The following is a 23757-nucleotide window of genomic DNA, read 5'->3' as shown; positions in this document are numbered from 1 at the left end:
TCCTCCCAGGCAGGTCCTGGGTGCCACCTCCCTCCTTCTTCTTTGGGGTGGGGGGTGGGTAGTGAGACAAAGCCAAGGGGGCTTGGGGGTGCCTGTGCTGCCCATGGTGTTAACGTCTCCGTGGCTGGAGAGGCGCTGCCACAAGCGTGTGGCCGATCCTTCCCCTCCCTGCTCTCGTGCGCCGGATCACCAGCATTTTAATGCCCAGTTATTGTTGGTTTTCCCAACTTCTTGGGGTTTTTCCAAATTTTCTTTTAATTAATCCTGTGTAGGTGCCACAAGGGATCATCCTGCAGCAGCCTCCCACCAGCCAGGCTTCCGCCACGCTCCGCCAGCTCACCGGCCCCTGCTCCTCCATCCTGGTGAGCGGCCAAGGACAAGCAGTGAGGGTGATAGCGACGCCAACCCCTGCACACAGCCAGGCACCCGCCGCCCTCCCACCTTCCACTGCAGGTTGGTAACCAAGCCAGGGAGGGTATCCCAAACGGCGCCTGTTCACTGTGAGCTTGGGGCAGTGGGGTGAAGCCTGTCACACCCGTGTGTGGTCAAACAGCTACTCATTTCCTTTTGCTAAAGCTCTGCCTTTTTTTGGGAGGGGGAAGGTGGGGAGAGGATAAGGGGTGAATTGTGGGAGGTTGTTACTTATTATTGAGATTTTGGGTAGGGGGTTGGGCGGGAAAGACATGGTTTTGAAAGTAAAGGGTGAAAGGTTGAGGAGTGAATGTGGCATCACACCGGTTCAGTTAATGATGGTGGATGGTGTTGGAAAGTGGGGAAGAGGAGGGGGTGTGCATCCAAAAGATTGACATGGTGTTTCCCTTGCAGATGGGTACATCTCCTCCTTGTCCCGCTCGCAGAGCCTCTTCTCTTCTTCTTCCTCCTCCTCCTCATCTTCCTCTTCCTCCTGCTTGGCGGTCCCAGCCTCCTCCAGCATCCTGCCGCCCTCACAGAGTCGGAAACATCCATTGCTGCAGCCACCCCCCCCCATCCACCCAACCAAAGTGCTGATCAGGCACAGTGGGGGTTCTCCATCCCTCAATGGGGCCAAAGCCACTCCGGCACCAGACAGCAGGGATGAGGACGCTTGTCCATTGCAGAGCAAACCCCCCATCAAGACCCCCCATGAGGCTCAGAGCTGCATCCGCCTCAACCTGAAGGTCAGGCAAGAAGCCGGGCGCATCAAGGTGGTGCACAGCACCGTGGTGTACCCCGTGTACCAGCGCCCCGCCAGGCGCCGCCTCACCAAGGGACCCGTCCCCATGGCTCTGGCGCCGGCAGGCAGATGAACGGCACGTGGGTCACGTGGCTCCATCTCCCCCCGAGACAAAACCTGTCCTGACCAACTGCTGCCTCCTGCTTTGGAAACCCGACCTGCAAAACATGCTGGACTCCCCGATACGACATCCCCACCCCCCACCCCCAAGTTTCCTTCACACCCCCCGGGGCATTTGTGGGATCCTTTAATCCCTTGTTTTTTAATCCCAGGTCCTTTAATCCTGGATTGATAAACCCCAGATTGTTTAAACCCTGGATCAATAAATCCCGGATCCAGAAATCCCAGATTTATAAATCCCAGAATGTTTTAATCCCATATTCCTTCAATCCCACATCTCTTAATCCCGGATCACTTAATCCCAGGTGATTCAGTGTTTCTCTGCCACCGAGGGGCCGTCCTGGAAACTCTTGAACCCTCCAAAACCCCTCTGGAACCCACAGTGATGTTTCCAGGGCTGGGAAGTGGCGGGTGGGGAAACGATGTGGGGTGGGGGGTGTATTAGTGGGATGGGGGGGGACTAAAGCGGCTCCCCCCATGCAGGTTCCGAGGCAGCCATGTCCCTAGCCAGGTCTTAGAGAGCATCAGCCTCATTGACCCCCCCAGAATACTTTTGGGGACCAAGCAGCACCTCCCCAGGGATAAGGGGGGTGTGAGGGGGCCCACAATCCCCTTCCCTGTATTTTCTCCACACCCCCTCCCAGACATTAGTCAGTCTGGCCATTCCCACCCTCCCCCTCTACTCCCCAAAACAGCCGGCCACCCTTTCCTGAAGCTGTTTTGGGGGGCCCACCACATCCCTGGGGCTGGCGCCAAGTTTCCATGTCCCCCCATCTTGTTCTGCTCCCCACATTCCCCAATTTCCTTCCACATCCCAAAATCCTCAACCCCTGCCAAAAGCCCTGGCACTGGCTGCTGAATCCTGGGGGGTAGGTTGGTTGGAGGAGCCCCCACCCCTACATTAAGGTAGGGGGATTGAGAAATATGAAGGGGGGAAAGGGAGAGGGTGGGGTGAGATGGGATTAGGGAGGGTTTAGTGTTGGGATTGGATTCGGAGTGGTGTTTGGGGCTGGGATTTGGGATTTGGTCTGGGATTTGGGGTTATGACTGGGATTGGGGTTGGGATTGGGGCTGGGATTTGGGGTTGGGATTTGTGATTCGGGGCTGGGATTTGTTGTCAAGACTGGGATTGGGACTGGGATTTGGCGTAGGGATTGAGATTTGGGGCTGTGATTTGGGGTTGGGTTTTGGGATATGCTTGAGGTTGGGACCAAGATTAGGCTCAGGTTTTGGGGTCAGGTTTGAAATGAGGGATCAGTTTGGGTTTAAATTTGGGATTGGGGTTGGGGATTGATATTAGGGGTGGGATTTGGGGTTAGGGTCGCAGTTAGGATTTGAGTTGGGTATTGGGGCAGAGATTGGGATTAGATTTGGGGGTTGGGGTTGGAATTAGGGTTAGGCACCCTTCCTGGGATCCCCTGCCACTGCGTGTGTCCCCATTGCTGGATGTCATTTTCACTTCTAGTAGTGTCCACCTTAGAACCTGCTGAACATCCATTAATAGATAAAAAAATATAAAAGGTTTAAAGAGGCTCCTGGCCTGAAACCTGCCTGGGTAGCCCATCAGCAGCACAGTGCCCTTAGGGTCAGGGCTTTCCTTACCAGTGGAACAGTCCTAGAATTGCCTGATGTGATCTTAGGGCTCTACCAGCGTCCACCTTTGAACACACTAAATGTCCAGCAATAGCTCCCAAACAAAAGTGCAAAGGGCTTCAAAAGGTTCCTGGCATGAAACCTCCCCAGGCAGCTTTCAAGCACCCTGGTAACCCCTGAGCCCCCAGCTCAGGGCTTTCACAGACAATGGAATGGTCCAAAAATTGCCTGACTTCTTTTTCTGGCTTTCCCAGCAACCACCTTCAAAAGTGCTAAACATCCAGCTGTAGATCCCAAACAAAAAGGTCAAGAAGGGAAATGTTCTCCTGTTCTGAAACCTGCCTAGGTAGCTCACTAGCAGCCCCAGAAACCTTGGGGCTCAAGGCTTTCCTTAGAACTGAACACTCCTAACAATGCCTGATGTCACTTTTGGGCTCTGCCAGTACACTGTTTCCAACTTCCAAATGAACAGAAATGGATCCTTAACAAAAGCTTTGAGGGATGAAAGAAGTTCCTGGCCTGAAAACTCCCCAGGTAGCCCACTATCAGCAACAGTACCCTTAGGGCTCAGGGCTTTCACAGACAACAGAATCATCCTAACAGTGCTTGACATCACTTTCGGGCTCTACCAGCGTCCAGGTTTGAAACTGCAAAGCACCCAGCAATAAATCCTCTAAAAGAAAATCGAGGGCTGGGAGATCTTCCTGCCCTGAAACCTCACTAGGTAGCCCATCAGCAGTGCCAATTGTACTTGGACTCAGGTCAGTCCTTACAAAGGGAACAGTTGATTCAGTGCCTGATGTCATTTTCAGGCTCTACCAGCATCAAACGTCTGAACTGCTAAATGTCCAGCAGCATCTCCCAAACAAAAAGGCCCAAACAAAAACAGGCCTCACTGGGAGCCATTCCTGGCAAAGCCTCCCCATGGGCTTGTTAGAGCAGACAACTGGAGGCCATGAGGACAAACACAGGCAAAGCACAGGCAGCTCTGATGCTGAGGAAACCCTGGCTTGGTCTGATGAAGCAGAAATGCCATCTGCACCACAGACTACCCCACACTGCCTCACCCCTGTACCTGGTTCTGTGTAGGCTGCAGGGATGCAACACGCTTTCCCACCTCATTGTCACCTAACAATGTCCCTGCCTGTACTGCTGTCTCTCCATCCTCGCCAGCTGTTCCCACAAGCACAAAGCCACCAGCTTGTCCACACTTCCTCCCAGTGACTTCTTGCACCACAGCACTACCCTCAGAATGACATTTCTTTATCCTCATGTCCACCCTGGCCTTCAGAGCCCTCAGTTCACATGGACTACCTTTCTTATGTTCTTTCTCTGTAGCACAGAGAGCTTCCCTCAGCCTCCCCTTCCCCAGGCTAAAGAAGCCCGGGTCTCTTGGCAGACTTTCCCTGACCACATACATGTTCCTCCTCATTCCTCCAGACTGGGAAGCCCCACACTGGGATTGACTGCTCCAGAGGTGGCATCACCAGTGCTGAGTGCAGATGGACCAGAAGGGCCCTTGTCTGTGCAGCCACACTCCTCCCAGTGCAGCCCAATGTGCTCATGGCCAGATTCCTGTTCAGCACCTCTGACTGCTATGGCAGCCCCTGCAATGCCCAAATTCTTCTCCTTGTGGCCGGTTCTCCACCCGTCACATCTGAGCTGCCTTGATGTGGGGGTGTTGTGCTGGAACCTTTTCTCATGGTTTCACCCCAGCCCAGAGCCGAGCACCACGCAGCCGCTCTCTCTCTAAGAGGGGGGTGTGGGGGAATTGGGGTTGGGGGGAAAGGAAGGGAAAAGGAAACCAAAGAAACCCTAAACCTCATGGGCTGGAATAAGGACAGTTTACTGGGACAGCAGAGAGAGAAACAACAACAACAAGAGGACATTGTAGCAAAATACACACAACAGGTGATGCACAGTGCAGTTTGTCTCTGAACCCCACAGCTCTGGCCGCACAGCTCACAGCCATCCTGAAAGCACGTGTGTCCTGGAGCTGAGTTCTCCTGCCCCACCACACTCCTTTTATGGTGTGATCTGAATGTAATAGGCTTTTTTGGGCAGTTGGGGTCACCTGTTTTGGCTGTGTCCCCTCCCAGCTCCCAGGGTGCTCCCCACCTTCCCGTTACTAGTAGAGAATGAACAACAGAAAAGTCTGATCGCTTGGACACAACTAAAGCCTCCCTGTTACCAGCACTGCTCTCATCCTAACAGCCAAATGTGGCACCACATGGGCTGCTAGAAAGAAAATCAAAAGGCTTACTGGGGCTGCTAGTGGGATACCCAGGCAGGGTGAAGGTCAGAAACATCTTTCACACCTCAAACTTTTTCTTTGGGAGTTAGAGCTGGACAGTTAATGTTTTTGAAGGTGGACGCTGTTAGAGCTGGAAAAAGACATCAGGCAAATTTCATACCATTGCATTGTCTATGAAAACCCTGTGCCCCATGGTTACTGGGGCTGCTAGTGGGCTAGAAGGGGAGTTTTCAGGCCAATAAGATTTTTATGCCCTTGCATGTTATGTTTGAGGTTAATGCTTTACATTTAATGTGTCATGTTGGATGCTGGGAGAGCCTGTAAATGTCCACAGGCACTGTTAGGAAAGGAAAGCCCTGAGCTCTAAGCCTACTTGGGCTGCTAGTGAGCTACCTAGATAGGTTTCAGGCCAGGAACATCTTCCAGCACTCAAATCTGCTTTGCAGCCCTACATGCACATTTAGCACTTCCTAAGGTGGACGCTGGTTGAGCCTGAAAATGATAACAGGAGCTTTTAGGATCATTCCACTGCGTAGGAACCACAGAACCACAGAGCCACAGCATGGCCAATGCTGGACTCTTTCAAGGAGTTCCCTGTCATTCTTGAACTGAGAAGCCCAGAACTGGACACACCATTCCAGGTGTGGCCTCACCTGGGCAAGGGAAAGAAAGGTCTCTCTTGACCTATGGAACACACCCCTTCCAATAAAGCCCAGGATGCCATTGGCCTTCTCAGCCAGGAGGGCACATTGCTGGCTCCTGCTCATCCTGCAGCATATGAAGGGGGTCAGCTTTCAGAGGAGATTCTCTCCAAACCAACTGTTGTTCAGATACATAGAAAGGTCACTTATCAACACACTGAACTTTTGAGACAACTCTTTATTAGACATCTGAAAGATGGGATGTTTTCCAAGCCTCAGAAGACAAGGGAGAGCTGAGCAGCATCGAAATGACCAAAGATCAAGCAGAGGTGGAAACCTGCTGAGAAAAGTGAAGTGCATACATGTCTCTAGGCTACTGAGAAGACAAAACAACCAGCAAAAATCATATTAAATACAGACTGGTCCTAATGTGAGTTCCATGGCCAGTAATATGCCAAAGATGAGCTTTTAGAAACATCCAGTCCTCAGTTTCCACATGGCATCCTTGAGCTCCTGGTTCCTCATGCTGTAGATGAGGGGGTTCACTGCTGGTGGAAACACCGAGTAAAGAAATGCCAATACCAGGTCCAGAAATAGGGAGGAGATGGAGGGAGGCTTCAGGTAGGCAAAGAAGGCAGTGCTAAGGAACAAGGAGACCACGGCCAGGTGAGGGAGGCAGGTGGAAAAGGCTTTGTGCCGACCCTACTGCGAGGGGATCCTCAGCACAGCCCTGAAGATCTGCACATAGGACACCACAATGAACACAAAACACCCAAAAACAAAGAAGACACCAAACACAATGACTCCAGTTTCCCTGAGGTAGGCATCTGAGCAGGAGATCCTGAGGATCTGGGGGATTTCACAGAAGAACTGGTCAAGGGCATTGCCATGGCAGAGGGGCAGTGAAAATGTATTGGCTGTGTGCAGCACAGCACTGAGAAACCCACTGCCCCAGGCAGCTGCTGCCATGTGGACACAAGCTCTGCTGCCCAGGAGGGTCCCATAGTGCAGGGGGTGGCAGATGGCAACGTAGCGGTCATAGGCCATGACAGTGAGGAGATAAAACTCAGCTGAAGCAAAAAAGACAAAGAGAAATGCCTGTGCAGCACATCCTGTGTAGGAGATGGCCCTGGTGTCCCACAGGGAATTAATCATCGATTTGGGGAGGGTGGTGGAGATGGAAGCCGGGTCAAGGAAGGAGAGGTTGAGGAGGAAGAAGTACATGGGGGTGTGGAGGTGGTGGTCACAGGCTATGGTGATGATGATGAGGCCATTGCCCTGCAGAGCAGCCAGGTAGATGCCCAGAAAGAACCAGAAGTGCAGGAGCTGCAGCTCCCATGTGTTTGTGAATACCACAAGGAGTAGCTGGGTAATGGAGCTGTTGGTCACCATTTCCTATTTCTAGGCATGGGGTACTGCTCAAGGAGGAAAACACAATAAGTTAGGGGAGACTTCTCCGAGCAAACTCTAAGCCCTGTCCTACAAATACTCCCCCTGCTACACACACACCTGCTTTTATTTTCCCAGCATTTTCCTCACCTCTACAGCTGGAGTCCTGGTTGATGCTGGCTGAGTGTGCCATGGGGAGCAGGGCCTCTGCCCTCAAGATGGCAAGGAGTCAGCCCTTGGTTTGGGAGAGAGGCTTGGCTGCAGAGGAGATGGTTCATGTCTTGGAACCCACTGCCCTGTGGGCAGAGGCTTTGCTTGGAGGAAAGGGGCTTTCTCACAGAAAGGGGACTGCAGTGGAGGCGTTGATACAGGGTTTTCTGCATTCTCCCACCCACAACATTTCTGGGTTTGGTTTCCTCTCATTCCCTCACATTATCCCTGCTGCCTGGAGATTTTCCTCCTGGCAGATGTTTCCCTGTCAGGTGGCTTTTTCCGGTCATCTCTCACAGACCCCTTCACAAGCTCTGTGGACTCCCCTTGGCCCTACACAAACACCTCTGGCTTCAGGGCACTGGCAGTGCACAAATTCTTGTTGGCATGTGGAAAAGATCCAGTCAGAACAACCCTGATGAATCCTGTAATGGCGATGTGGGTTCTGTCCATGGGAAGAGGAGTGGCTGAAGGCACTTTAGGAGGCTCTTGGTAGAGCCAGTGATCACTCAAAGTGATGGTTCAAGAGTCTCACAGACGTGTTCATACTGGAGAACTCCTTTTACATATCTCCCCTCCCATTGTTCAAGAGTAGGAAATGGAAAAGTCAGATGCAGGAAATCTCCTTGTCTTTATCCTGCCTTGACCTTCCCCTTGAAGCACCTCCTCAAAAATGTCCTTGGGTGATCTGGAGGTGTGAACAGTTCTCACCCACACAGTGCCCCCTGAACAGCAAAGACTCTGTTCTTCTGAAGATCAGTCCATCCACCCACAGCCTCTCCCCCAGTGCTGTAGCAGGTTCTCCAGGAAGCTTACCCTGCCGGCAGCAGAGTCCTTTCCCCACCACACAGCCCCCAATGGCACAGGAAACCTGATGAGGACAGCCCTGAACCCCTGGGGATACACCCAGCTTCACACTCCTGCAGCCTTTCCCGGGAGAAGGAAAAGGTCATGGCCTTGGTTCCTCTAATAGCGAAGCAGAAATTCCTTGATCCAGAGCATGTCCTTCTCCTCTACACCAACCGCTGGATGTGCCAGCTCTGGGACATCCCTTCAGGATACTCTTGGTTATTGCCCTACAGCCAGAGACATAAGATGTCCACAGCCATGAAGATTTCTCTGTGAGCTCTGGGCATCCTCCCATCCAGATTGCCTTTATCCCCTCTCTGTCTGCCTTGGAGCCTGCAGGCAGTGCCCTCAGCCCCGCTGTGCTTAGAGGAGCTGCTCTTGGCAGAGCTGTGTCTCTTCAGCACTGCCTGCTTGTCAGGAGCTCCCTCAGAAAGGAGTCTAGGTGGGCCTAGACTGTGCTGTCTATTTGGAGCAATGGATAACAACTAGTGGAACTTGGATAAACTCAAAACACTGGGTAGTTTTGTAGTAGTAGTAGTTCACCCCAAACAGTGGCTGGGCACCACACAGGAGAAACAGACAGACCCTCCTTGTGTCACTCACTGACTCTCCCGTTGATGAATCAGTTTCTGAATGGGGACCAGGGATTCTCTGTTGTATTGTCCCATGTGCACCATCATGGCAGCAATTTGTACCTGCATGAGGTAATTGGCATGGAATACCCCCTTTTGGCCAGTTTGGGTCATCTGTCCTGGCTGTGTCCCCTCCTTTCTCATTAGTAGGGAAATGTGAACAACTGCAAAAGTCCTTTATTACTTGGCAACAACTGGAAACATCAGGGTGCTCTCAGCACTGCTCTCATCCTAATTCCTAAACACAGCATTCTATCCACTGTAAGAAAAGAAATTAACTCCATCCTAACCGAAACCAAGACACTTAGGTATGCAATGGATCAAACCTACATTAATAAGGTTGAATTTAATGAAGAATAAATGTTTAAAGGTGAAAAGAAACACAAAGATAAAGCCATCTGGGTCCCCCACTTAAACAGGCTGCAGAATGAGCCCTGAGAGGTCTGAGGATGGAGTACTTCAAGCATGTGGAGAGTAGCCTCATGGATTTGGTAGATGCTTGTGAGGTCACTGTAAACCGAATATCTCAACAATGTGTCCTTGGCCAATAGGGGAATAGGTGCTTGTGAGGTGATACTGACAGACCTGGAGCAGGCTGTGGACAGTGGAGGTTGCTGTGAGGTCACTGATTCCGGAACAGTTGACAGGACAAGAGAAGGCAGATGGTCTGTGTTGTGATGTCAGTGGTTCCCAAGTAGCTGACAGGCCAGACAAAGCCCAAGACTTGTGCAGAGAGTATCATTACTCCCTGAATAGTTGATAGGCTGGGAAAAGACCAATAGGCTGTGTGGGTTCTGAGGAAATATCTCTAGCCTGAGTCTAGGACCAGGCTTATGGACAGTATAGGCTACTGGTAGCTGGATGTATGATTGGCCAGGAACTGACAGATATCTTAGGAATGTCCTTGTGATGTCAGTGGTGCCAAAATACCTGACAAGCCAGGAATGGGCACATGTCAGTGGTAGATGCTGTGAGATCACCTTTGCCTGAGTGGTGGACAGGCCAGGAGTGTGCACCTTACTTGTGCATGACGTTGTGGTTTCGTTGGTGCTGGATTAGCTTTGATGCTGAGAGAGGCATATGGCTGGTGTGGGTGTGGTGGTGTAGCCCTGGCTGGAGGCCAGACACCCACCAAAGTCAGACTCTCCCTCCCCTTTTTATTTGGACAGGGGAGAAAATAGATATCAAGAGGCTCAGGAGTCAAGATAAGGACAGGGAGGGATCATCCTTTAATGAACGACATGGGCAAAACAGACTCAACAGAGTGAAGGACAGAAAACTCTCTAGTTTATTACACTGCACTGCACACCCAGTGACACCAGAGTTGGGTAATCACTGCTGTGTTCACATACCTGAAGCTCCCCTCCATCATTTGCACCTGGTAGTGACGATTTTTAGTCAGTGGTTCCTCCAGAATTAAAATTTCCCATCTACAGCATGAGGAACCAGGAGCTCAATGATGCCGTTTGGAAAGTGATGACTGGATGTCTCTAAGCAGCAACTGCTCATTCAGGCTGGATCGAGTCCAGATCACTCTTCAGAGCCTACATGTCATCCAGAAAATTAATACTCCCACACAATTTGGTGTCATCTGCAAACTTACTGAGCGTGCACTCGATCCCCTTGTCCAGATCATGAATAAAGATGTTAAAGAGGACAGGCCCCAGCACTGAGTCCTGGAGAACACACCTTGGGACCTGCCACCAGCTGGACTTAACTCTGTTCACTACAACCCTTTGGGCCTGGCTGCCCAGTCAGTTTCTAACCCAGCACAGAGTGTACCCATCGAATCCATGAGTGGGTAGTTTCTCCAGCAGGGGAAATGCTTTGGGAGACAGTGATGAAGGCTTCACTGAAATCTAGGTAGACCACATCCACAGCCTTCCCCTCATCCACTAAGTCAGCAGGTCACCTTGTCATAGAAGGACATCAGGTTGGTCCAGCACAATCTGCCTTTCCTAAACCCATGCTGACTGGGCCTGATCACCTGAGTGTCCTGCATGTGCTGCATGATGGGACTCACAATAATTTGTTCATCCACCTTCCCCAGCACCGAGGTCAGGCTGACAGGCCTGCAGTTCCCTGGGACCTCCCTCTGGCCACTCTTCAGGATGGGCGTTGCAGCTGCTTGTGGTTTTTTTCTCCTATGTGTGATTCCCAGAGGCTCTGTGACCATCGCAGATTCGCTCGGCCCTGGTCAGCAGCACCTATGGCCTTGAACTGGCTGATGTTTACTCTTCAGGACCTGCAGAGAGCTCTAGCTGTTCCTTACACCAGACATTTGCTGCAGCCCCATTTCTCTCCCAGCACCCAGCTACACAAAACTGTGACAGTCACAGAATCCTTCCCTCACAATCCACTTAACTCACAATCTGTCAAATTCCTTACCTCACAAACTATCAGTCAATCTCCTGACCTCACAATCTATTTCTCAGTCAATCTCTTTAACTCACAGTCTCTCTATGAATCAATCTCCTTACCTCACAATCTCCTTTACTCAAAATCCCCTTTCCTCACAATCCCCTTACCTCATAATCTATGTATCAGTCAATCTCCTTACCTCACAACCAATAAATTCATCAATCTACTTACCTTATATCTCTCTATCAGTCAATCCCGTTACCTCATAATCCCCTTAACTCACAATCGGTTACTCTCCTTACCACACAATTTGTATGTCAATCCCCTTACCTCACAATCTATCTGTCAATCAATCCTGTGACTTTATAATCCCCTTACCTCACAATCATCATACCTCACAATCCCCTTACTTCATAATCTATCAGTCATTACCTCACATGTATCAGTCCATGTTCTTACCTCACAATCTATTTATCCATCTATCAGCTTACCTCACTATCTATATATCAGTCAAACTCTTTATCTCACATCTATCTATCAGTCAATCCCCTTACCTCGTCTTTCAATGTATCAGTCAATCCCCTTGCCTCACAATTTATTTATCAGTCAGAGATCATCGGGTCCAACCCCCTGCCAAAGTGGGTTCCCTAGGACAGGTCACACAGGTCAGCGTCCAGAGGAGTCTTGAATATCTCCAGAGAGGGACACTTCACAGCCCCCCTGGGCAGCCTGTCCCAGGGCTCTGTCACCCTCACTGTGAAAAAGTCTTTCCACATGTTGGTGTGGAACTTCCTGTGTTCCAACTTGTAACCATTGCCCCTTGTTCTGCCCCCACAGACCATTGAAAAGAGTCTGGCCATTTCACCCTGTGTCCAACACTTCAGATACTTATAAACGCTAATAGGATCACCTCTTAACCTTCTTTTCTCAAGGCTGAATAGTCCCAGCTCACTCAGCCTTTCCTCATAAGGGAGATGCTCCAGGCCCTTAATCATCTTCGTAGCCCTTCTCTGGACACTCTCCAGGAGAAACCCTGGCTTTTTTGTCCTGGGGAGCCCAGAACTGGACACAATACTCCAGGTGGGGCCTGACCAGGGCAGAGTAGAGGGGGAGGATCCCCTCCTGTGACCTGCTGGCCACACTCCTCTTGATGCCCCCCAGGATCCTATTGGCTCTCTTAGCCACCAGGATACACTGCTGGCTCATGGCCAACCTGTCACCCACAAGCACCCCCAGGTCCTTCTCTGCAGAGTTCCTCTCCACAGGTCATCCCCCAGCCTGTACTGATTCCAGCAGTTATTCCTTCCCAGGTGATGGTGTCAGGCACTGTTAGGAACGATCCCTTGGTAGGGACAAACATGAGTCCCAAGGGTACTGGGGCTGCTACTGGGCTACCTGGGATGGTTTCAGGACAGGAACATATTTCTGCTCTCAATCCTCTTGCTTGGGAGCTACTGCTGGACATTTATCAGTTTGAAATATGGACACTGTTAACACATGGAATGACAGAGGCATCGTTAGGACCTTTCCCTTGCCAAGGAAAGCCCTGAGTGTCGTGGTTTTACCCCAGCTGAGACCTGAGATCCAGGCAGCTGCCTGCTCTTTAAAGGAAAAGAGGAGGGGGAGAAGTGATGACCAAAAGCCTCCCCATTTCACTGGGCATTGGAGGACCACTGGGCCCTGTGGTGTGACAGGACACATCCAAGTGGCTCCATGACACAGGATGTCTGTATCTTCTCACTTCGTCATCCTGAAATTGCTCCCTCTGATTTTCTACTCTAATCAGCATTCAGGGAGGCACGTGTCAGTGTTCTGCAGGAGTTTCATCACCCACAGCCCTGAGCAGCTTCTACTAAACCTCCAGGAATCTTCCTTCCTGACATGGCCCTCCACACTGAGTGAATTTGCCCTGGAAGCTTGTTAGTGTGCAGCCACTATCATCAGTTTGTTCTTGCCTCTCAACTTCTGGACAGTTGCAGGGGGACTTTAAGGAGACACTGTCTTCAAGAAAGAGTTTTGCTAGTGTGATGATGTCAGCTAACACAGGATACAGCACAAGTCCATTTCTTTCTCAGTCCTGACTCACTAATATTTTCAGCATCAGCAAATATTTTCATTTGACTGTAAAATGTTGCCCCAAATACCTCCAATTTCATTTTCTAAAGATGGGCCTGGGGTCAGGGGATGCAGCCAAATAGAAGTGACTATAGGAGGCTGGGCAGGGAGTTTACTAGGGACAGAAGTTGGTGACAAGGCTCTGGGCAGGAAATTTGGCCAGGAATAAGGTCAAAGTGGGTGCTGGAGCTCTGCCAGAAAACCCTGAGAAATTTCTTCACATTTAAAAAGATACAAGCACATTTTCACTGACTGAATATTTCCAACCAATCAACTGTTGTTTTCCACAATCAGACAAAGTTAGGAGCTCTGGGGATAAATATGAAACGTAGTAGGAAAAACACACATCCTCCTGAGTCCTTGGGGTGTCAGGACACTGTCACACTGTGCACTGAAACTTGCCTTTTGGGTATTTCCACCTGCCCTGAGGAAATGGACTGTGTCTCAGGGTCCCTTTTCAGCAGACTCTCTGGCCATGTGCCCTGTCCTTTGCTTTTGGGATTTACTCCACCCCCTTACAGTTTTTTACTCATAGTTGGGGAATGTGTTTTATGTTTTTTTATCATTTTTTAATCATTTTTTTCAAAATGAGGAAGAATGCTGTTTCTATTCCCAGCCAGTCCTCAGGGTAAAAGGGGTGGGAATTGTGGCAAAGAGGCTGCAACATTCAGCTGCAGACTCAGAGCAGAAGCCTGATGGAGGAAAAGAGTGCAACTCCCAAGCATCCCTTGGAGACATGGTGGAGTTGGAGAGTTGTAAAGGTGTCTAGGCAGTGTGGGAACTCATGGAGACAGCTGTTATGACCTTTCCACACCTCCTTAGGAGATCCTCTGGTTCAATTTTAGTTGGAGAAAGCTCCTGTCACTTCTGTAAATTGAAAAACTAAAAAGCCTGAAAATATTAAAACTTCTTGTTTATTTTTTTAATTAAGTGCTCATTGAAATCTTCCACTTTAAATAGAGTCCTGAAACCTCTCCAATTAGCTGTACAAGTCTTAAAACTCTGAAGAAAAGACACATAGCTCGTTAGGGCTTTTTCAATTTTAATGAGCCCCATGGTGTATTTGGTGGTGATTCCAGGAACTGCAGATCCTGTGAGGAGATTGAAGCAGTCTCTCCAAGAGTTAAGGTCAGAAGAAAAAGCTGAACTGCTGTAGAGTGTTAATTGGCCCCACTGAGGCCCATTACTGAGAAAGCCTCTCTCCTCATGAATGGGTTAGAGCAGAAAATTGGAGTCTGTGATTTAAGGTAGACTAAGGCAGTGTGCAGGTGGATCTGATGCTGAGTAAAGCCTTGATGTATTTTATCAAGCAGAAGAGCCAGCCCCACAGAAGTGGGATTCTGCCCCCTGCACTGCCTCAGGGCTCTTCCTGGGCCAGTGTCACATGGGGTGTGTGATGCAGAGTGTGGTACAAGGGTAGAAGAGCTCCCAGCATCCTGAGGGGGTGAAAGGAAGCAATGAGGTCCCAGTTCTGTGAGATTAGTATGTGTGGTGGTTTAGGCCTGGATGGAGGCCAGATGCCCACCAAAGTCGGTCTATCACTCCCCTTTTTAGTTCGACAGGGGAGAAAATACATATTGAGAGGCTCAGGAGTCAAGACAAGCACAGGGAGAGATCACCCTGTGATCAAGGACACGGCAAAACAGACTCAACACAGAGTGAAGGAAAGAAAACTCTCTGATTGGTGACACTGCACTACACATACAGTGACACCAGAGTCAGATAATGAGAAGTGTGACCAGATCTTAAAGCACCTTCCCCCACCCCTCCCTTCTTAGCGGACTTCACTTTAGTCAGGATTTTACTCCCTTCTCTGGTGGCAAATGCAGCTGCTTGTGTTTCTCTTTCTCCTGTATGTGATTCCCAGAGGCGCTGTGACCATCGCCAATTGCCTTGGCCTTGGTCAGCAGCAGCTCTGGCCTTGAATCGGCCAATGTTTGCTCTCTGGGGCCTGCAGAGAGCTTCTGGCTGCTTCTTACAGCAGCCATTTTCTGCAGCCCCCATTCTCTCCCAGCACCCAGCTATGCAAAACTGTGACACTCCACCCCTGGCCTCTGTGAAACGCATAGATGAGAATTGTTCTTTAAATCCCCATCCCAACAGCAATTCTTTACAATTATTACACTACCCAGCTCTGTTCAGCCTGTTCTGCCCATTACCTCAGCCAATTGTCCTTATCTCAAATTCCTCAAGCCCCACATTGGGCACCAAAAAGGACTGTGGTGGTTTGACTCTGGCTAGAGGCCAAATGCCCACCAAGCCACTCACTCACTCCCCTTTTCAGCCTGAAAAAGGGAGAAAACATATGTATTGGGAGGCTTAGGATTCAAAATAAGGACAGAGGGATCACTTTCCAATTAGTGCAATGGGCAAAACAGACTCAACACAGAATAAAGGAAAGAAAAGGGATTTATTACTACTACAACTATGCACCCAGTGAACCAGAGTCGGGTAATGAGAAGCGTGGCCGGGTCTTAAAGCACCTTCCCCCCATAACTCCCTTCTTAGCAGAGTTAAACTTCATTCACGATTTTACTCCCTTCTTCCACCCCAACATAGTGCAGGGAGGGGCAGGGAATGTGCAGTGGGGTTCCAGCGGTTCCTCACAAGCTGCTTTCCTTCCCCAGACCTTAACACTTTGAATTCCCCTGCACCCCTCCCTTCTTTGAAGACTTTACTTAATTGTGAATTCGCTTCCTTTTTCCCCACCCATCCCAGTGCGGGCAGGGGCAGGGAATGGGGAATGGGGGTTTCCAGCCCCTTCCTCCCGAGTTGTCTTCTGTCATAGCTGGGGGGGAGGGCATTCCACACACACACCCATCCCCTGCAGCACTGTGGGGTCCCACCCACGGGACACAGTCCTCTAGAAACTTCTGCAGCGTGAGTCATGTCCTCACCACAGGCCTCATCAGGACTCCCTTCCATGGGGTGCTGACATTCGGGCCCAGACTCCCCCAGCCTGGTCCCCTGCAAAGTCACAAGTCCCCTGGCAAACCTGCTGTGGTGTGGATCAATCCCTTCACAGGCCATAGATGTCTCTGCTCCCTATCCATATCCATGGGCTGCGAGGGGACACCTGCTCCACCATGGTCTTCTCCATGGGCTGCAGGGGAATCTCTCTTTCCAGCACCCAGAGTGCCTCATTCTTCCCCCCTTCTCCTTTGGGCCTGGCCTTAGTGTCCACACAGCTTGTTACATCTTCTCACTCCCTTCTCCAGTGGCAAAATGCACCTGCCTGCAGTTTATTTTTCTCCTATATGTGATTCACAGATGCGCTGTGACCATCTCCAATTGGCTCAGCCCTGGTCAGCAGCAACTTTGGCCTTGAATTTGCTGATGTTTACAGTCTGGGGCCTGCAGAGAGCTTCTAGATGCTTTTTGCAGAAGCCATCTCAGCAGCACAGCTACACAAAACTGCTAAGCCAATGTGCCAGGCAACTGAGGTCACAGGACACCAGTATCCTGGAAAATCAGTGTCCCGGGAAAACAGTGGCCCAGGAAACCAGGGCCTTAGAAAACAGAGGTCATGGAAATCAGGGTTGCCAGGAAACTGGGGTGAACGGAAAAAAGGGGGACGGGAAACTGGGGGTGTGAGACACCAGTGACACTGGAACAGGGGAGTGTGGGAAACTGGGAGTGCAGGTAACCTGGGTTCAAGGAAACTGGAGGTGCAGGAAACCAGGATGAGGAGACCCCAGTGAGCCAGGAAACCGGGGTGCCGGAAAACTGGGCACACAGGAAAACCAGTGACATGGAAAATCAGTGCCCAAGGAAACTAGGGCCCAGGAAACCAGGTTGCCAGGAAACTGGGGTGCTAGGAAACTGAGGGTGCAGGAACCAGGGTGGCCAGACCGTGATGTGCTAGGCAACTGGGGATGCAGGAAACCGATGTACCAGGAAACCTGTGTGCCAGACAAGAAACCAGTGTCCTGGAAAACCAGTGCCCTGGGAAAACAGTGGCCCAGGAAATCAGGGCCCAAGAAACCAAGTGCTCGTGGAAACCGTGGTGCCAGGAAACGGGAGTCCTGTAAATTCAGTGACCCAGGAAACAAAGTGTGTGGGAAACCTGGGTGTTGGGAAAGCGCATGGTGTAATTATACCTCAAACAAGATATCAAGGTCTTTCAGTGTTCCTGTTGCTTTACCTAGAGGGGTATTGTTGTCTGCAATCAAGACTGGATTGATTGTTGTGGTAGTTATTGTAGTTGTGTTACTAATGTTGTCCTATATTATCTCACTGCTGCAAAGGGCCCTGCAGCGGACGATGAAGGTGATTTCTGTAGCACAAATACAAAAAGGGGGAGTTGTGGGGGACTATGACAGGCCTGTAGAACCCTTGGTTGAGAATATAGAGCTGGGCCTTGAAGATATTAAAGTGCACCCTTGAGAAAGAGGAAGTGTGGAACATCCAGAGAAGTAAACCATTTTAAGGAATTTGCTGACTGCAGATAAAGGAACCTGGCAAGAGATAAACCTTGTTAGTGAAGTTACAAATGTCCACCAATTGCATGATAGCATCTACCTGAGAGACCATTAGCAAAAGGACACGTGTAGTAGAAGCATATAAAAATGAGGATACAAAAATAAATTGGGTCCCTTTTGCTTGTTCACCAGGAGACCTCTTGTATATGTCGTTTGTCTGTCTCAACAGTGACCAGTTTCAACAAGGCCAAGTGCTGGGTCCTGCACTTTGGTCACAATAACCCCAGGCGATGCTACAGGCCTGGGGCAGAGTAGTTGGAGAGCTCCCTAGAGGAGAAAAGGACCTGGGAGTGTTAGTGGAAAGGTGTGGGTGTTAGTGCAAAGCCAGCTGAACATGAACCAGGAATGTGCCCAGGTGGCTAAAAAGGCCAATATCATCCTGGCCTGGATCAGGAATAGTGTAACTAGCTTGAGTAGGGAAGGGATTTCCCATTATTCTCAGCTCTTGTGAGGCCACACCTCAAGTACTGTGTCCAGTTTTGGGCCCCTCACTACATGAAGGACGTTGAGATGCTGGAGTGTGTCCAGAGAAGGGCAATGAATCTGGTGAAGGGTTTGGAACACAAGTCTTGTGAGGAGCAGCTTGAAGGAACTGAGGCATTTTAATCTCAAGAAAAGGAGGCTGAGGGGAGACCTTATTGCTTTTGGCCTACAGGTGGGTGTAGAGAGGTGGGGGTTGGTTTCTTATGTGAGATAATAAGCAATAGGATGAGAAAAATCACCTGTTCAAGCAGGTGGAGGCACCTGAAGGAGGCTGTGACCTCACAGGAAGCCTGTGCTGGAGCAGGTTTGCTGGCAGGGCTGTGGAGGACCCATACTGGGGATGTCTGTTACTGAAGGACGTCAGCCCATTAAAGTGACCCACCCTGGAGCAGTTGGTGATGATCTGAAGCCATGTGGGAAGGATTCATGTTGGAGTTCTAGGCTGCAGTAATGATCGTTAAACTCTTGCCCAGAAGGGCAGTCAAGTTCATTCGCCCTTGGAGAGGCAGAAGTGCAGGAGCTGCAGCTCCTGTGTGTCTGTAAAGGCCATGAGGAGGAACTGGCTGATGGAGCTGCTGTTGGGCATCTGCTGCCATCAAGTGTGGAGACCTGTCCAAGGAGGAAAAGGCAGAGAGATGTTAAGGAACTCTTCTTTGAGGAAAACCTCTTCCAGTTCACATTGACTCTCTGTTGGACATTTGGACATTGAGCTGCTGTTGGACAGCTGCTGCCTCTGGGCATGGAAAAGTGTTACAGGAGGAAAGGAGAGAAGTAAGGAGAGGAAAACTAAAACGCTTGATTTATCTCACATGCTCCCAGGTGTACATCAAGAGCAGAAGCCTCTCCCTTGGGCTACCAAAGATTCATTCCTGGTCTTCAGTTTTGGGTATGGGCAAAAGGGGGTGAACAACACTGACACAAATTCTCCATTAGATGAGAGACATTGTCATGGGGAAGGGGATCTTGGAAACTTGCCTCCAACCTCAGTAATTCCCATGGGAGCTGGGACTAGCAGCTCCCAGGAAGAAGGTGCCTGTTGTGTGCCCATCAGAACTGGTGCTATAGGGATTCCCCCTGCCCCTTCCAGCCCCAGGGCAGCAAAGCAAGGATGAGGTGCCTGGAGTGACTTGCCTGACTCCCTTCCTTTCACAGGGGGAAAGAGTCCCCTCCCTGTCCCTGCCTGGGGGTCCTGTCTCACGTGGAGACAAGGAAAGGTGATTCTGCTGATGAAACCATCAGGAGAAAGGACTCTGATGGACAGAAGGATTGCTCCCCAGCTGAGGGAGGGAACATCAGAGAAGAGATTGTAGAACAATCCCCATGAGGCCTGAGGAAGCAGGAGGGATCTTAGAAGAACTGCTGTTTTCTTCTGAGCTGGGCTGGACTCCTGGGACAGTGGGAGCTCATTGCAACCTGTCAGCCCTGACAAGAGACAGCTCTGCCCAGGAGCAGCTCCTCTGCCAAGCACACAGGGCTGGGGACACTGCCTGTAGGCACTGAGGGGAGACCTGTGAGGCTGAGAGAGCTGATGGATGCTGAGAGCTCACTGGAGGAGAAATCTCCACAGCACTCTGCCTGGTATGTCTGTGGGTGCAGGGCAATGCAGGTTCTGTTCCTGGAGGGATCTCCTAAAGCTGGGACATGGGACAGTGTGTGGGGTCTGTCAGGAGGACAGGTTCTCTACAGGACCAGAAAGTGCTGCCTGGAAGGGATGCCCTTCTGCCCCATCAGAGGGACAGGGCAGGACAGCTGTCTTCTCCTGGGCATGGCTGAGGGGTGCCCAGGGCTGTCCTTGAGAGCAGGGTCCCTGCGTCCTGGAGGCTGTGTGCTGGGACAGGGACTGTGCTGCTGCCAGGGTCAGCACTCAGCCTGTCTGGTGGGCTTTACACAGGGATAGAGAAGGGCCTGTGGGTTGAAGGAATGAAGAGCAGCCTAAGGTCCTTCTGCAGTAAGACAGTGCTGCCTGGGTCAGCTTTGCTCCCAGCTCCAGCTGATCCTTGAGAAATTGGAAACAGACTTTGAGGAACAACATCAAGGAAGCATTTTCCCTTAGGTAGACTCTTTGCTTTGACTTTTCCTCTCCTGTGGGCTGTGCTGAGTGTGGGAGATGAGAACTTATTTCTCCCATCAAGAATCTGCAATGAAAACTTGATTCTCTTGAAGATGTTTGAGCTTCTCCTGATCCTTGCACACACAGAGGTTCCCAGGGCAGTGCCCTGATGCCAGGAGGGGTCTGCAGAGCAGAGCTGAGCACAGGGCAGGTGCGATGAGGTCTGTGAGCACAGAGTGGGAGGTGACATGTGCGAAGAGAAGGAGCTGCAGGGACAGCTCCAGGCAGCAGAGACATTGTCACAGAGGCACAAAAAAGGAGCTGCTCACAGAAATGCTGTGGCAGTCGGGATTTGGTACCTCCTGATATCCCTCACAGTGCTGATACTTTCCCACAGCCATCTCCTGGTTTCTGTCCTCCCAGCAAATACTCTGATGCAGAGTTCCAGGGTTTCAGGCTGAATCTTCTCCTTCGCAGCCCAACCAGCAGTGAGGTGAAACCCCTGAGTTCCCATCTGTCTATCCCTGTCCTTCCAGCCTTGGCTGGAGTATTTCTCCAGTTTCACCTCATGTTCTTGTTACATTTGTCCCACCATTACGTGGGGCTCTGGGCATGCCCATTGGTGGGTCTGGCACTGAGGTAACCCTCACTTTCAGGACCCCCATCTGTAGGACTGAGAACTGGATTCCTCGCCTCTCTGTGGGGTCCAGTTTCTTTTACAGACAACACCAGGGTGTGATCACAGAGCATCCAGCACAGGGCAGCTGAGACCAGGGCTGATGGACAGAGCAGGTCTCCCCACTCTACACTCAGGGGAAGGTTTCACTGGCACTGCAGCAGCAATGTCAGGGAGTTCTGACAGAAGAAACATTCTTCAGTTACAGCCAGGAGAAAACCAAAGCTCCAAAACTCTGCTCTGCCCTCGGGTGAAACTGCAGTGACAGCACTGAAAAGCTCCTTCCTGTCCACAGGTGATTTAGTCTGAGGTCACACCATCCTTCTATTTCTTGACTGCTGCCAGGAAGGACTGAGTTCTCGAGAGCCACAGCTGACCCTGCTCAAGCCAGCACAAAGCAGACCTCCCAAAAGGGACCTGCCAGGAGTTTTCCCGGATAAATAAATCTGAGGGTATTCCCTAATAACTGTAATAGGTGTTCCTCAAAGACTATTTCGCTAACTTCTCACTGTGCCTTTTCCTCCTCTGTCAGGTCTCCACACTTGACAGCAGCAGATGTTCAACAGCAGCAGCTCCATCAGCCAGTTCCTCCTCCTGCCCTTTGCAGACACAAGGGAGCTGCAGCTCCTGCACTTCTGCCTCTTCCTGGGCCTCTACCTGGCTGCTCTCCTGGGCAATGGCCTCATCATCATCACCATAGCCTGTGACCACCACCTCCACACCCCCATGTAATTCTTCCTTCTCAACCTCTCTCTTACTGACCTTGGCTGCATCTCCACCACTGTTCCCAAATCCATGGCCAATTCCTTGTGGGACACCAGGGCCATTTCCTATACAGGATGTGTGGCTCAACTCTTTTTCTTTGTGTTTTTGATCGTCACAGAGTACTATATTCTCACTGTCATGGCCTATGACCGCTACGTTGCCATCTGCCACCCCCTGCACTACGGGACCCTCCTGGGCAGCAGAGCTTGTGTCCACATGGCAGCAGCTGCTTGGGTCAGTGGGTTTCTCAATGCTGTGCTGCACACAGCCAATACATTTTCACTGCCCCTCTGCCATGGCAATGCTGTTGACCAGTTCTTCTGTGAAATCCCCCCAATCCTAAAGCTCTCCTGCTCAGATTCCTACCTCAGGGAAACTGGAGTCATTCCGTTCAGTCTTTGTTTATGTTTTGGGTGTTTTGTGTTCATTGTGGTTTCCTATGTGCAGATCTTCAGGGCTGTGCTGAGCATCCCCTCGCAGTAGGGACAGCACAAAGCCTTTTCCACCTGCCTCCCTCACCTGGCTGTGGTATCCCTGTTTCTCAGCACTGCCTTCTTTGCCTACCTGAAGCCTCCATCCATCTCCCCTCCTTTTTTAAATATTGTAGTGTCATTTCTTTACTCGGTGTTTCCACCAGCAGTGAACCCCCTCATCTACAGCATGAGGAACCAGGAGCTCAAGGATGCTTTGTCGAAACTCATGGCTGGTTGTTTCTAAGCAGCAAAAACCATGTCATCTTCTTCTGCATATCACTCTCCATGTAACTCACATTAGGACTAGTGTTGTAGCTATTTTAGTTGTTTCATTTTTTCTTCTACTATGTCTAAGCTATAATAACATGGTGCACGTTCATACCATTCCTTCAGTATTTCCTGCTCTTGTGGTTCTCAGACACTGCGTAATGACGACCTGTGCTCTCTTTGCATCATGTCTGCCTGCAAAAGGCCACTTTATTTCCTTTTTCTTTTTTTTTATAACATTTATAAAAAATTAGCAAGCGCATATTCCTCAGCTGAATCACTTGACTCCTTGAATGAAATGGCAGTGCTTTCCCACCATGACAGAACAGGAATTTCCAGGATTGGCACCCATGGCAGCAGAAGAAATACTCACCTTCCCCTGCACCTGCATTACCGCTTCCCTTTCTGTTTCATCTCCCTCATCATTCAGGTGTTTCCACGTCTCCTGATAACATGGCCATGCCTAAGGACATCTTTTCAGAAGACTTACTGGACATATGGTTACAGATTTCCACTTCAGCTTTCTCTTTGGTCATTCAGATGCTGCTCTGCTACCTGCCTTCTGCTTTGAGCTTCAGAGAGTTAGAAAATGTCCCATCTTTCAGAAGTCTAGTGAACTGTTCTGTCACAAGTTCAATGAGTTGATAAGTGACCTTTCTATGTATCTAATTAAAACTGTTCTGGGAGAGAATCTCCTCTGAAAGTTGACCCCCTTCACATGCTGCTTGGCCGAAACAGGCAGCTGAGGAGAGAGATTTCTTGTTTATTAAACTGTGTCATGTTTAACTGATGTTTGTTATCAGAGATATCTGTCCATGCCTGTGAGCACAGATAATGCCAGGAAAAGTGTTGGGAGTCCCAGGAGGCCAGTGAGGGAACTGCTGGGCTTGGGGAATGTCGTGGTTTCACCCCGGCTGAGGGCCAAGATCCACGCAGCTGCCTGCTCCTTAAAGGAAAAGAGCGGGGTCGGGGGGGGGAGGGAGAAGTAAGGGAAGGGAAAGGGAAGGGGCAAATAACCCCAAAACCAAGAAACTAAAAGGCTTGTGGGTTGGGATAATGATAGTTTACTAAGATAACAGAAAGATACAAGATAACAATGCTAACAGGACATTAGAGCAAAAATATATGAAGCTGTTGATACACAATGCAGTTTCTCACCAAACCCACAGCTCAGGCCGTGCCACC

General features: G+C 50.3%; 1 pseudogene across 1 annotated transcript; it reads right to left on the bottom strand.

Annotated features, from left to right (window-relative positions):
* Positions 1-6289: 6289 nt before the first annotated feature.
* On the bottom strand, positions 6290-18927 carry LOC311200676 (olfactory receptor 14A16-like; annotated as a pseudogene). The gene is made up of 2 exons: positions 18862-18927; positions 6290-7147 (listed from the first exon to the last, which is right to left on the bottom strand). The product of its transcript is annotated as an olfactory receptor 14A16-like (transcript).
* Between the last annotated feature and the right edge of the window lie 4830 nt (positions 18928-23757).

The sequence above is a fragment of the Gallinula chloropus genome (assembly GCF_964237585.1).
Source record: "Gallinula chloropus genome assembly, chromosome: 24".
In the NCBI taxonomy this organism is placed as follows: domain Eukaryota; kingdom Metazoa; phylum Chordata; class Aves; order Gruiformes; family Rallidae; genus Gallinula; species Gallinula chloropus.
The sequence above is the reverse complement of the archived record's forward strand: the minus strand, read 5'-3'. Positions and strand labels throughout refer to the sequence as shown.